General features: G+C 45.4%; 1 protein-coding gene across 1 annotated transcript in view; it reads right to left on the bottom strand.

Annotated features, from left to right (window-relative positions):
- LOC311426512 (phospholipid-transporting ATPase IC-like) overlaps positions 1–1,697 on the bottom strand; it is a 33,182-nt gene extending 31,485 nt beyond the window's left edge. Inside the window, exon 1 of the mRNA XM_084502877.1 lies at positions 1,528–1,697. The gene's annotated coding sequence lies outside the window, so the exon portion shown is untranslated. The remainder of the gene's footprint in view (positions 1–1,527) is intronic.
- Positions 1,698–15,718: the final 14,021 nt, after the last annotated feature.

Genomic DNA, 15,718 nt, shown 5'->3' with positions numbered 1-15,718 from the left:
TTCCCAATGATATCAAAAGGAAAGCCACAACAACAAAAGAACATGGAAAATTAATTCTAATTTACATAGAGGACTGCAATGCAAAGCAAGCAAGTGGCTTATTTAATTCATCATCACAAATTGCAAACCCAGGGACTGGAATATTCATCGGCCGTCTCACAGCAGAGATCTAATGAAGATAACAATTCACAAGTTACTGAAAGGGAGCGTTATATTACCTGAAGTTAACAACAAGACACATACAGGTTTGGGACAGATACAAAAGTAACCACAGGCTAACGTGAACTTCAGTAACAGCAGCACCGGGACACATACCACTTGACACCTGCATCCGTCTTGGAAAAGAAAGCCAAACAAACAAAATACATCAAAACAAACAAACAAATCAGAACCAATCAGAAACTTGTGAGCAAATCTGAGCCTGTAAGGACACATTGTGCCAGGAATTACACCCAAGGAATCTAGACGCAATTTCAGCATTAGGGTTTACACCAGAGCCAGGTTTGTTAAAAGCCCCATGGATGTGCCCAAGCACCGCTCAGTTCCCCACAGCTATTTCCCAGAGCCCACTGCACAGTACGGCTTCTTCAGCTGCAACACTCCTCTGACACTCGGCAGTAAGGGCTTCATCGGCCGGTCCACTCAGCACCGCTTCACTTAGCCCTTCTGAGAAGGGATGCTATTTAAACTACAGACACCACGTAGTAGGAAACGGGACTGAGATGCTGCTTTGTTTCTGTCCCAAGAGGATTTCCATCTTCCAAGCGAGTGACCAGCCTCACAAGCAACTTTTCAGCATCTCCTGCTGCAGGATGAGGACAGTGTCTTAACGCACACCCCTGTGACTGCTCTAAGGGCTGTATAAACACTGACTGGCAAGTAATTACCCCGCAAGCACGAAAGCTATTTTCCTCACGCATAGATGGGGGGAACGAAAGGAAGGGAAGCACCAGCAGCAGGTACGGGCACGGGTATGGGCACGGGTACGGGCACGGGTATGGGCACGGGTACGGGTACGGGTATGGGTACGGGCACGGGTACGGGTACGGGTACGGGTACGGGTACGGGTACGGGTACGGGTACGGGCACAGCCCCTCCTGCGCGACCGGCCGTGGGCTGGAGGAGCAGCAGCCGGGCCGCCAGGTTTAAATGGCCGAGCAGAGAGCAAACAGCCCGAGGGCTGCTGAGACGGAGTTCCAGGGAGATTAAATAAATAAATAAATAAAGGAAGTCGTTTCAGAGCCGTTTTGGCGTCAGCCTCCGAAGCTTTTTCGGCCCTTGCCGCGACCGGGCTCGCCCCGGGCAGCGCCTCCCGGCCCCGCGCCCCTTCCCCCGCTGTGCCCCGCGGCCGGAGCCCCGGCAGCGCTCGGTGCGGACCCCCCGTGCCCCGCGCTCGGGGCATCCCCCGGTCTCCGCGGCCCTGCAGGGCGCGGCCGCCCCCCCCGACGGCCCGGCCCCGGCCCCGGGACCCCCGAGTTCGGGCCTCGTCCCGTCCCGTCCCGTCCCATCCCGTCCCGCCGGCGGCACCTGTGGGCGCGGGTCCCGGCCCCGCTGGCTCAGGGCCCGCTCATGCCCCGACGGCCGCCGCCGCCGCCCGGCCTCCCGCGGGATCCGCCGCCGCCAGACCTGCCGAACGGGTTCCCCGACGGGGGAGGCGCCGCCCGGCCCCGGCCCCGGCTCCGGTTACACGGCGGGGCGAGGGGGGGGCGCCCCCGGCCGGCCCCGCTCCGCCCGCCCCGTCCCGGGGCCGCCCCGTCCCGCCGCAGCCGGCCCCGGGAGCAGCGGGGCCGCGGCGCCCCCCGGCGGGCTCGGGGCCGGGCAGCGGGCACCCGGGCGGCCCCCCCGGGCCCGGGGCGCTCGCGTTGGCGGCCCGGTTACACCCCGGGGGGACGGGGCAGGGCTCGAGCCAGGGACGCGGAATCGTCGTGCCGGGCACGGGGAATTCCCCGGTCCGGGTGCCCGTGGCCAGGGCACAGCTGCCACACGGCTGCGGTGGTGCCAGCGGCTGCCCCGTCACACCTCCGACAGCGGGGTCACGTTTGGGGAGCGACGGACAAGCACCACAGTCGTTATTCCTGAAATAAGAACCGTACTTTTCATCTTAACGTGCTTTCTTAGTTTGGCAAAACGCTAGCCTTATGACATTAGCCTTATTGTATACAAGAAGGAGAAAAATAAATAAATAACTTTTAAAAAAACGTGGTTTCTTGTAGCTTTTAATTAATGCACCGCCAAACCATCAGATTTTTTGACCCATCCCTGCAGGCTTTGCTAATAAAAGTGTATTTGGTCATTACACACATGAGAGACGAAGGTGAGCACTGTGTAGCTGTTCATTTATGAGCAGCTGTTGCAGAAATTGAGTCTGCCCACACCTGGCTGCTGCTCCGTAATAAAAGTGCTCTTGGCTGCTGCTCTGTAATAAAAGTGCTCTTTGCTGCAGAGTGACAGGTATGCAAGATTGCTTGGTTTATTTTTCAGTAGCAACAATGCTCAATTTCCCTGTGCCAAAAAAAGATTTCTTCAAACAGAATTTTTTTTTTTTTTTCCCTAGACCTAAAATCTGAGTTTGGATTACAAAGTTCTGTCTTTTAGCTCCTTTCTCTTGCAATACCTGCATCACATTCCTCACACAGGAATGAAAACAAGTTAATTAAAAATCAGTAACATTTTGGATTAATGTGAAAGCAAAGGTTTGCTTATGCCTTTGAGATTTCTTTTTCTGTCCAGGAAACTACTTCATCTGGGTATCTGTATGCCCAGCTGGGTTTGCTTGATGTTCTTTCAGGAAGAAGATTATTAGAAATATTATTAGATAATTTATTGATTATTATTATATTATTATTATAAATATTAAACACAATACAAAACAAAACATTAGCAGTGATTAATTGCTCTAGCAGTGATTAATGGTTCAGTCCAAACACTTCCTTTTACTGGTCCATGCTTGAGGGAAACACAGCAGCCATTCTGTGGATCGGGGGCACGCTCCCCCTGCTGCCTCCCACAGCCCCTGACCTAGGTTTGTCCCAGCAAATGCATGTATCTCTGAATTTCTCCTCGAATCCTGCTCTGTTTCCTGATTTTTCTCCTACATAATTCCTTTCCATTATTCTTCCAACTTACCTTTTGCCCCCAAACAGCAGCACACTCTGCTCACACACCCCTCGTTTCTGCACTGCTGCCCCTCTCCGCTCCTCCCTCTGCTCGGGGTTTGCATTTGCCCTGCTCCAGCCACCAAGCCCCCTCTGCCAGGGTGCAGTTGGACAGTGTTTGGGACTCACTGCACAGTACTTGGCATTCCCTGGGAAGATACAGGGCCTCGAGCAGAAATGGTCACCCTCCTGCTGCGCCAGGCCTTGCAAAAGGAGCTGCTGCCACCTGAAGGAGTTCCCCCAGTGTGTGCTAGCTCCCGGTGGATGCAAAATAAACATATTTTTTAATTAACCTAATCACTTAGAGACAAACAAGCTGAAAATAGATACAGGCACCGTAACATTTTGAATCCACCAGACTAGCTATTACCTTTACCATCAGCCTCCTACCCCTCTGCATTGCCCTGAAGTGAACACAACGGTGCGCACCCTGAGCTTGTTTGGTTCTGATGCAGTCCTCATCACCAGAATGTTTTAGAACTTCGGGCATTAACTAATTTTCTGAGGATTGGGAATTACATCCACATTTTCTCTAGAGAGGAAGAAAAATAAGACAGAAACAATTTCTTTTTCTTCAGATCATATCAGTAGGCTGTGGCAGAGATGGGAACTGCACACAGAAATTCCTGAGTATTGGTCTAGTCTCTCAAATGCAAAAGTTATCTTTTTTTTTTTCATTGTTAATAGAGTCCTTTTCAGAACATATTGTATAAAGTAAGTAAATAGTATTATGACAGCTACACTTGGTTGTCAATTTTAATTATTTTTTTTTTAGCAATCAGTGGATCTTGATTAAAATTCATTAACACATGGCAAAGTTATGTCACACTCCCCGTTTACTTCAAGCAGCATTGTTAAGCAAAGCCCAGCTGTAGGTCTGTGAAATGCCTCATTACTTCTGTGCGTTGTGTATGATGTACTTTACCTTTCCTGACTGTGATCTTTCAAATATATGCACAGAGATCTTACAGAAGTCCCTGTTCCTGTATGAAAGGTCTTTGGAGCCAGGCAAGCCAGCGATGGTTTCACAAGAGGAGAGCAACTTCTTTCTGCAGTCGCACAACCAGGGCTGAGTGTTTCTAATGATACAGAAGGAACCCTTGACTCCATCTGTTTTCTAAATCAGTGATGGTATTATTGGCTTTTAGAGCAAACTGTGTTTTGTCTCATCTCCAAAAGCCATAGAAAATATTTGAGAGCTTATTTTCACAGACGACAAACATCCGGCTGCCCGCAGATGTTTGTGCCCCCTGACATTGGGGAGGGAAGGAGGCTCTGCCCTGAGGGTCGGAGGGGGGGGGCTGCGGGAAGGAGGGCTGTGCTCTGCCTCTTCTGCTCCCTTTGGAGAATCTTTTAAAGTAATGCTTTTAGAGCTTTAGATACAGTTACTGTCACTTAAGATTAGTTCAGGAAGTGGAAGGGGAATGGAAATCCTGCACGGGGCAGACAAATTGGACAGAAATGCACTCCGCTGCTGCCCTTCTCTGTGAGGTACTGAACTCTGTGAATTACAAACGACACTGTGTGCAGTGATAAACTCAGAACAGTAGAATGTGCTCGCATTCTCACATAAATATTTGGAAATGGACATATATTTGGTCTTGGACAAGGCCAAGGACCTGATTTGGGTGCCTGTTTTCACACGTTTCCTCTCTGAGCTCAGGAATCTGCTGGTGGGTAGGGCTGGGCCCCTGGCGGTGTTCTGGCCAGCAGGCTGTGCCCGGGGACAGAAGCAGCGCAGGCTGTCAGTGAAGTAAGGAGCACAGGGAGCACCCTGCACGGGTCTGACCAGGCCTTGCGCCCTGCGGGAAGCCGAAGGTGTGCACTTGTGCCAGAGGCTGCAACTTGCACCTTAGGTATTAAATTTTCGTACGGGGCTAGTCTCTGGACACTTTTGAAAACTCTAATTTTACCATAAAAATACACCTAGGAAGTCTGCCTTTGTTTTTACTGTCAACGCGTTGTTTCTCTCTCTCTCTCTTTTTTTTTTTTTTTCCTGTGAGCCTGTGTTTCCACAAATCAAGATTCTGTATTTTCTGACTGCCACTTGTCTTCTCTGCAATCTGTACAGCAAGCTGTCGTTTGCCATTTTGACGTGTCTTTCCTGAAGGGAGCATTAGTCGTGTTTAGCTTACGCTTAATGTATTTCATTGTTCAGCTCTGAGCAATTGTTTTTGCACATTATTGATTTTGTGACCTGCATTGTTGGATGCACAAAACTGTGCACATTTTGGGTAATTTCCTGCTTTCTTACTTTCTCAGAGAAGGTAATGTATGGTGGGTTGATTGAAGCTGCAACAAAAAAAAAAAACAACTATTATTTTATGTGGCTTACAAAGGGAGTCCATGTTGTGCTTCCCTGCAGCTACTGTTGGGAGCTCTTCTGTGATCAGAAATTGCTGTAACATTATTCATTGAGCTCTTTGTCAGGATTTACTTAGGAGGGTTATCCCAGAGAGCATACGCTGGTTCTTAGTGTGCTTCTGACTCGCTGGCCTACTGGGAGGATGGGAGAAACTAGTCTGCCAGGCAATTTTAGGAGTTATTCTACAAAAAAACACCACAGTGTAACAACAGAATCCCAGAGGAGAAAGAAAGGTATTAAAGCAATAATATTACTTATAAATTCAAAGTATTGTATGAACCTTAAATAATCCTCAGAGCAACTCGAGGAGGTAATTTCTAGTAGAGTAATTTCAGTGAGTGAAATTCTGCCGAAGACTCTGGCAGGCATTGAGTATGGCCGTGAATTAAAAAGCAAAAGAATGCCAAGGAGAAATCGTTGTGGCTGCAGGATGTGCCCCCAGGTGCTCTTACTGGATGTGTGCCCTCTGATTGCTCTCTTGCCATGCGGTCTGGCATGCCTGGACAAACAGTTTTAAGGCATAGAAGTAATAATGGGATATGTGCATGCCTTGTGTTTGTTTGCTTGCTTCCCACTCCAGATGCCGCGTGGTGGTTCGTGAGGAGGCCGCCCATTGCAGCAGCGTGAGGCCGGCCGTTTCTCCCCGCAGGCTGGCAGCAGGCAGGGCAGGGCCCGCCGGCGGCTCTGCAGCTCGCCGCGTTCAGCCATCGCGCCGCCTCATCCCTGTTTTACCAGAGAGTGCCATGTGAAAGTGAGTCAGTTTGTTTGTTTTTAAGGGAAGTTGCTGCTTTTAGCAATCTCTGAAGAGTCATTTTATGTAACGTTTTCATGAGTGGGCTTATATGCAACATCCATGGCTATATATATTTCAGAGGCATTATAATATCATGGCCACATATAGTCTTTCTAAAAAACTTGCCACGGCGTCCTTCTTTTCTTCCTGTCTTATAGCGCCCGTGGTTCTTTTGGCAGGCTGCATGTCATTTTTTGTGGGCATTGCCTTTTGGGCATCGCTTTGCCGCATAAATGTGCAAGGACAGTCGTGGCAGTGGGCACTTCCCCACTGGGCATTTTGTGCTGTTCAGCAATTAGTCAGCTGAGACCTTGTTCAGATGAGGAAGGATTTTGAGTAGTAATGATAAGTCCATTTAACTGTAGTCAAAAAATCTGTTCAGTCTTTGCTAAAATATAACGAGACGAAAAGTGGTGAAGTGATTGACTGAACTTCATGCACAGTGAACATAAATTGTTTTGGTCTCTTTTCCTCTTTTTGTGTAGCACATCTCTACAGAAAGGTGCTCTATGGAAGTTAAAATGCTGTTCCCAAAGATAAGGCTTGAAGCCTGGGACTCAGGGGAAAACACTGCATAAAAGCAACCCCACAGCAGAGCTCTTGCTATGGTACAGTCCTCGAGCCATGGGAAGGATTCATTTAAATTATGATGAGGGGCTGTACCTGCCAACCTGCTGAGCTAGTAATAGGGGTGGTGGGTGCATTTCTTTCCCAGTGTTTAAACATTTACCCTGGTTTCTCTTGATCATTGCATACCAGTTAGGATACCGGGGTACTTGACCTGCTGTTGTAACTCCTAGTCTACATTTTTAGAAATAGAAAAACTTTATATTTAACTTCTGGACTCTCACCCTTTTCATATAGAGTGAAGGTGTGTTGGAGCTTTAATACACAGTGCTGCAGGCATCTTCTGCAAGGGGTTCTGTGTTCTGTCTGAATATTTTAGGGTGCTCTTGAACTGCAAAACAGAGATAATCATAGATTTATTGCTGTAATTCATTATTATCAAACATCGGCACAGGAAAAATGTATCTCCCATTTATTTATTTACTTATTTATTTATTGAAAGGCATTTGGAGTAAATTCTAGATTTAATACATAAAGACGCATGAGCTGATTAGGCATTCATTCATTCATACATCTTTAAGCCCACGTTACTTAAAATGGTTCATTTATGATGTTAAAGGTGTATTTAATTAAATTCCCCAAATAAGCAAAGTAGAAATGAATGAGCACTGGACTGCTGGTAATGTGCTATATGCTCTGTGTCTGGTGTTCTCATTTAAAAGTTCATCAATTTTTATGTAGACACATCTGCATTAAATTTTTGCAGCTTCTCCAAAAGTGCTGTCACTTGGACCAAAAACTATCCATAATATATTTATGTTATATATGTGCACCCACATGCACGTACATTCTGTTTCTCTCCCCATTGATTTGTTTAAACACAGTGTCTTGATACCCTTTTACTGCAAGTTTCATCGGAGGAAGCAAGTAATTATTAGATTTGTTGAGTTAGAATGTATTGACTTAGCTTCCATCAAAGGAGGATTTATTTTATTTATTTTGGCTGTTGCTGCTGCTTAGCTGCACTAGATTGTCTCAGGTAGACTGCCCATCATCTGGGTTGCTTCCTGGGGGACTTATTCAGAAGTAGCATGTTTAGGTCTATTGTGAACGTACTATGGCTTTCAAACCTCTAAAGATGCGTCCATCAAAGTATAAAAATGTGTTTGAGAAAAAGAAGTTAGGGAGATAGGGAAACAAGAGGGAGAGGGAAATGGAAGGAGAGCTGGAGAAACCCGGATGGGAAGGAGAAATAAGATGGTGACACTCATGGAAAAGGCAAAACAAGGGGGAGAAGTGAAGAAAGAGAAGGCAATTAGCTCTTGCTCTGGAAGGAGTGGTTTGCTGGCAAAGAGCATCTCAGTGCTTGGAGACTGCAGACAAAGACAAAAAGCTGCCCCACCTGCAGCCTGCCCCACCACGCACACCCTCGCCGCGGAGGCGAGAAGCACGCAGGGCAGCACGTGTGACATCCCTGCGCCAGCGAGCTCTGTGGTGGCCCTGCGGGGAGAAGCCCACCACACCAAGGCCTTGGTGCAAGATGGTGTCAGGGAAACATGACTCTATTGCAGATTTTTTATTCATGTACAATTTTAAAGAAGGGTGAGGGGTTCTGGAAAATTGGAGCAGGTTATGTGTGTAGGTTTTTGTTTTATTTTGTTTTGGTTTGTTTTGAAGCTGGAGAGCTTTTGTTGAGGTGCTTGCAATGGGTGACTAAAACCACAATTAAAAAAAAATAAAAATTTAAAGTCATTATTTTAATTTAAGAAAACTCAAAAACAATTCATAAGACTGATGAGCTTTATGAGACAGAAAATCATACGCATATAATAAAGATATGTCTGGTTAAAAGTCAGGCAGAACCACGCAAAAATCTATGTTGACTGTATGTAAAGATGTATAGCCATCTATACAGCTATGCATACATAAGTTTTTGACAATGGAAGACTTACTACCTTAAGCAGTGTCTTTTTTGTCTCTATATTAATCCTCCTACTCAGCAAGGAAATTCAGCGCAAGGCTTACACAAATGTCACATTATGAGACTCATTCTAGAATAATTTAACAGATCTCCAGAGAATTATTCCTGACTCTTGCTTGTGCAGGCTGAGAATTGGTTCCCCGTAGTGTTCAACCTGTGTCCTCAGAGAGACAGAAAGTTCCAGTTCTGATCGAAGCCAACTGATTCACGTTGCCTGCAGACAGAGCTTGAGTAACAGCGAGTCCTTCCAAGCTGTGTCTGTTCCTCTCACAGAAACCGGATTTCTTGGTTAAGACTCCACTTCTGTGCTTGTCTACCCAGCTGATGACCCTGTCCTGCTGCTGGAAAGCCTTGGAGCTGCAAGTCGCTGGAAATGCGCAGTAAGGAAAACCTGGCAGAAGCATTTCATGTGTCTCTTACCATTTTCTACTTGAGCTGCACGTGAGCAGCATCCACCTTGCTCTCAGAATCCCTGCAGATTATTGCCTCGGCAGGACCGGGTGCTGGCGGGTGCAGGAGCCCCGTCCCCACGGCTGCAGCTCCCCTCCACCAGCCACGGCCTCCACCTCTCCGTAACGGTGTCAGCAGGAGAGGCTGTGTTCAGAATCACAAAAACTGCCAAACAAAATATGTTCCTCCAGTACAGAAATGCAAACCTGCTGAAATTTAGGCGGCTTCAGACTTAATATTTCTAATGGATGAGTTGATATTTTTTGCTGATGAAGACTTATCTATGGATCTTTTAGTGTCAGAGGAGGTCACCCTTGTGAGGGTTATCTGAGTTAACAAGGTCCCTTCCTGAAGAGCGTGTCCTCCCACTGACGTTATCTGCTACCTGGAGGGTCTTCTGGCAGGAAGAGGTGTCACTCACTGTGTTCTTCTGACTCTTCTTCCAGCACAGCAGATGGAGAGGAATACAGAAAGGCCAGAAAAGCAGTCTGCATGTGATATTTAGCCAGTCAGATCTGAATTTCATCCAGAAAGATCAACATCCCCGTTCATATGCACTCACTGTCCCATACTTATTACTCAAATCTGTGGTGGAGGGAAGACCATTCAAATCCAGTCTGAAAATATCTACATAAAATCCTGCAAGGCCTTCAGGGTAGTTCTGAGCTGCAGAAACATCCCCCTTAGTTTTCCACTGAAGGTGTTAGGTCCCAAACTACCAGTATAAATACCTAGAGGAATGTGAGTAAGTAAAAATGGCTGGAAATGTCTCATCTGTCGAAGGCACCTTTTGGCTGTGTTTTTGTTGCTGTTGTTTTGTTCTGTTTCATTTTCTGAAATAGTAGAAATGCTGGTAGAGGGAGCCCCAGGTGCTGTCCTGCTGGGATGCAGAGACCTGGGCAGCGCAGCCCTCGGCTGGCACGAGGAGAACGAAATAGCTCGCTGCTCTGCCAAGATGTGACCCGTAGGCAGAAAGTCCCAACTCGTTAAAAAAACATTCCCAAATCTTTGCTAAGAGGACAAGGAGAGGAGTTGGGCAGCACAGCAGATTCTCAGCCAGGAGTAATGGAGAGGATTCAGCTTAGGCTATTTGTAATCGCCCCTCATGAGCTGTGTGTCCTGCCACCTCCGCTCTCTCCCAGGAGCCACATCAAAGCTGTGGCCCAGTCCTTGTACTCGCCCAGGCACAGACCCGTCCATCAGTGCTGCTCCCAAGCTCCCAGCCCTCTGCACTCCCTGGTGCATTGGTCAGCACTGCGGTGTCCATTGGTAGTAGTAAGCATCGCAGTATCCACTGTCAGTTGGAATCCTTTTAAATGTTACATAAATTTTGGCATGTCCACAAGTGTAATTCAGGGGTTGGGTGGATCGAATTGATACCTCTTCAGAGCCTAAATTTGCTCTAAATGCTGCAGAGAGCTTGCTTTTCGGTGGGCTGATGTGCCAGCCTAGTCTCCAACCCCTTCCCTGCCCAGCCACCTGGGGCTGTGTCTGTATGTGAGAAAAGTAATTATATCTTCTGGGAAGCTAATTTTAGTGAAGCGTTAAGACCCATGGGACAGTGGCAAGATCCTCAAAAACTGGGCCTGTCTGGGATATGAGTGACCCATGCAAATTCCTGCTTTTTCATGCTGAGACTTTTTAAGAGTCTCAGCTGTTATATTTTGCGCAATATTTAATCCCCCTCTTTCCCTATATTGTATTTTGCTTGCATTTTGAACCTATGTAACCACTCAAGCTCACATACATGCAGGAGCTGTGTGACTCACTCTTTACACATTGCTTAACCCACAACGATGAATACTGACTTTGCGTAACATATCTCTGACAGGGAGTTATTTGCAGAAGTTTTTGTGTGAATTAGAAGAATCTGGGATACCCTTTGTAGACTTGCTTCATGCTTCAGTGTTTGACTCACGACTCTGTAATCTGGTATCATCTTCATGGCTTTATGTACCTCTCACCCACCTACATCTCAGATTTATTTTCCTCCTACTCACCCTTTTGCTCACTATACTCCTCCCAGTTCTCCTCTAACAAATCTCATCTCTTTTTCCCCTTGTCTGTTTTGTCTGTTCCCCCTTGCCATCTCTTGTGCTTGTGCAGCTGGTCAGATGCCTGGCCAAGGTCCAACATGGACCTTACAACCCAGGGCACAGTGCCTTCCTGGGCTCCTTGAAAGACCTGTGACTATTTTGGTGTATGGATTATTTTAACTGTTATTCCTTATCCCACACCCAAACTCTCCTGTAATGTCAATCCTAAGAAGCAGCAAGTCTTCTAGATGGCTTTTGTCTACTTGATCTATATGCTTTCAGAACGGTGTACGTGATAGTGATTGTTGTGACAGCTATCACCAGATCTCTCTGTCATCCATACTCCTAAAGAGCTGTTTTCTCATGTGCACAAAATGCTTGTGTTTTAGAAAACCTGCTGGTATATGGGGTTGTTCTGAGATGGCAGCTCCTGGAAAAGAAGGGGCTGAAAAACCAGTGAGGTCGGTCCCAAGAAAAGACTCCTAAACTTCAGTTACACTCCTGGGACAAGGAATTGGTGCAGGTGCCTTCTGACTATGGTACATAAAAAGTCTGTTTAGCGTGTACCCCATGTTTTTATTGGAGGCTCCATCTCTACTGAGAAACCAGCTTAAAGTCCCTGGGATTCAACTCCTGGGCAGAAGTATGCAGCTGGTATCAGAATGCAATCCTCATTAAAGGCAAAGCTAAGGTGAAACAATTGTCAGGCAGGTATATCCCAATAAGCAATGCATCAAAATTAGTTGTACCTTATAGGCAAAGAGTGGAAAAACTGAATAAAATACCAAATCATTTGTATTATTTTTTAATTTATTCCATAATTAAATTCCATATCAGAACATCTTTGTAGCAGGTCTTTATAAAAGGTGCTATAAAAATACATTTTAAATTAATTATTAGAAGATTGCGGATCTGTATTTTGAGGACAGACTTACGTGGCTTCTCGCAAATTACCTTCATCTCCTGTCTCTGGGGAAAGACATATTTGTCTTTTGTCCAGGAATGTGGTGACATTCACATTCTAAAAGACAGAAAAGATGACAGCAAACATAAGACCAAAAAGTTCAGAATTCAATGTTCTTTAAAATAATCTGAGAAAGATAATCCAGTAAATCATCAATCTATTTGAGTTAAATATCAGGACAGCTTCTGCTGTCACAAAATGGTGTTTAAATTTTTTTTTCTTGGTATTGCATCTTTTCCTCACAATACGTATCACTGCAGCGTATGTATACACACTGCTGTGTGCTGGCGCAGCTTCACACTCATCCGTGTACATTTTTGTTGTAATCTCGTTAACAGGAGGATATACAGACTGCATTTATAGCTAGTAATATTGATAATACGCAAATACATTTGCAGTTTGAGTTTAAGTTAGACAAACAGTGTGAGAAAACAGATGGAAAACATTTCAGATCTATTTTAAACATCATTGATTTCACGGTATGCATCCCAATTTCCTCAGTCTGCAAATGAACTGTTTATAAAGCTAATTCAACTAACACACAGGGCTGATTAATTCTCATCCTGCAATCACAGTGATGAAAATTCTGTCAGTATACTTACGAGTTTCTTTTACATGTTTAAATATTATTGCTACAGTATTCACTGTTACAGCAATACTGCGTTTTAAGGCTCTTCAAGAAACTCCTTTACTACATTGTGCTATTACAATTTTATTTGGTTGAATGCATAGAAATCCTTGAAAGCAGTGTGGAACTAAATGGAACCGAACAGCTCATTAAGCACTAATATCTAAATGTCTCTGCCTGAGGTGATGGGATTTATGCCATATCCTGATGATCACTCCGTGGGGCTGAAACCTAATCTTGCATCCCTTTCAGAATGATGCCATTATTTTCTGTGTCCTGAGGCTCTGCCAGGGTCTCCACATTAGCTTTCTGCAGGTGGACAATAGAGAAGTCAGGCAGCTCGCTCCTTACAAAACTTTTGTGCTATGGCTAGGAGACAGCTAAACCCCGTGGCTTCACAAAAACTTGAGAGCAATTGTGCTTCCTTCTGTGTGGCATGCCCTATTCGAAGACAAGTGTTTTGTACAAGATTTTATCTGGAGACTTTGTGGATGAAATTGCTTCCCCCCCCCCCTCCCCTTTTTCCAAATCTCCATAGCCCTGTATTGATGTGTTTGAAACCCTTTGTAAGAACAGGCCGTGTCCAGAAGAGCACACCTGGCTGACCTCCATTTGGCAGTGTTGTTGCTGCTTTTGTTGGGAGTGGGGTGAAGGATGCTGTCTTCTGTGAGATTTCCTGAGCTCCTCCACTCCCTAACCACTGGGAGACAGGGCAGATAATGGCTTTAGGGGAAGAAACAATTATATTATCGTTACGTGAGTCCTCCATTTGTAAAGAAGCAATCCTTTTACTGTTTTTCTTGGACTTCAGTAAAATTAATTCTTGTTTACACCAGCATGAAATCTGACTGAAGTCCTCAGGCTTTCTCTGACCATTGACTTTTCTTCCAGCGGCAGCTAAAGGTACAAACCAGAGAACTCCTGTAAGAGGTGTGTTAGTTAGTCTTGGACGGCTGAGGCAGAAGACAGAGAAAAGGCCAGTTTCTCCGTGACATAGAAAAGCAAACAGAAGGAAGTGTAGGATACACTAACAAAAATTTACATTTCTGTCTCAGGCTTTTCACTTGAAGACCTCCCTGTGCTCTGGAAACACGCCCCAATCTCTGTTAACATTGTCTTGATTTACATTTACAAAACAAAGACACAGAAATTGCAAAGGACATTGCTACTGTTGCTACCACATCTTTTCCTCTCTCCATCCCAGTCAAAAAGCTGGTGGGGTTAAAATTTTGTGGTATACCACCTTGAAACAGTCTGTATGATACCAAATTGTGTGTTGTTCACATTCTAAAGGGTCTAAAAGGCCAGATTTTGGAGTTCGGTGCTGCTCCTCCTGAAACTTCAGGCGTGACCATGTGGGGCTGCAACCCTGCCGTGAGAACACAAAAGTCTCTGAAAAAGATGTGCTTTGGCTGCTCTGTCTTGAATGCTACTAGAAGCACAATTTCTGAATTTGAGGTAAGCAAACAAATTCTCCTTGATAGAGATGACATTAAAAAGCTAGGGCTAGCCATAATAATGTGTCTCATTATTAACATAAACTGACAGACACCAGGAGGATCGGATTATCTAATTAGCCCTTTGTAGCTTCAACTTGAATGATTTTCCCCATCAACCTCTACTTTTCTAAAAGAACAAGTAGCAATGCATCCTGCATTCCTTAGTAGCCTGCCTGTGCTAACGAACTGGGAAACAGCATTTCCAGTGAGTTAAGGTAACGTTCCCAGGGAGGAGTGTGTGTGCTTGCGTGTGTGTGCAGAATTTCAATTTGGTCAGAGGCCGTCATAAGCATTTTATCAAAAGGGTGGATGGAAACGGCTGTAAAATATAGCTAATTAGTGGGCCTATAACAGCTACAACGTAAGAAGAAAAATTAGATAAAATTACACGAGATTTGAATAAAATCCTGTCAAATCGGCCAAGATACACGTGACATCTGGAACATTTAAATTTACCTAATGGGGACTTTTCACAGAAACAGTAGAGCTCGATGTTAGGAGAGGGGAACAAAGTCTTGTACCGTATGAACGAACAGCACGGTCAGTAGTGCTGCTGAATGCCAATACCCTCGCTTTGCACTTCAACCCGGCTCAGATGTGAGCCCTTTCAGCAGCTCCCATTTCGCCGCCAGCCTGTTTGCTGCCTGGCTGTTGGATGGGGCTTCCCTTCTGCTGTCGCATGCAGCAGTTTGATTGCAGCCTCATCATTGCAATGCAGATCATGTCACTTCCTTGGCAGAGCATATGTAGCTGCCTTTTATGAGCATGTTGAGTATTGAATATGCATGCATGTGCTCTGTAATTACTGAGCACCGCTTTGTGTGAGGGAGTTGGCATGCTGCTAGAGACCACTCCCCTGGTAAGCACCCTTATTCTTTGGGGGGCTGGATGCACGGATCCCTTGCAATGTCTGTTCATTTGGTGGCAGGAATAAACCTGACTACCTGGCTGTAAGGGCTCATATCTGCTGTGAAAAAGCTCTTAAAATCAAGAATTTCAGTGTGATAGGATTCCTAGGAATTTAAAATAAACAGATTGTAAAAGCCAGATGAATTGCTTTTGATAAAGAGACTGTATCAGATAAATAAATGTACATAAATCTCCCAAGTTACATCAATAGGATTTCACCTAGCAGTAAATGAGTGGTTGTATTTAGCTTTCATGTTGGTGTACTTATAAAACAGAATTTCTAAGTATCCATCTTCACAATTTGCTCTAATGCTGGGTTATTTCAACAAAATGAACGAAATAAGAAAGAGAACACAGAACTGTAGGTGTCT

Source organism: Aythya ferina (assembly GCF_964211825.1).
Source record: "Aythya ferina genome assembly, chromosome: W".
In the NCBI taxonomy this organism is placed as follows: Eukaryota; Metazoa; Chordata; class Aves; order Anseriformes; family Anatidae; genus Aythya; species Aythya ferina.
Note: the sequence above shows the minus strand (reverse complement) of the source record. Positions and strands in the feature narration are given on the sequence as shown.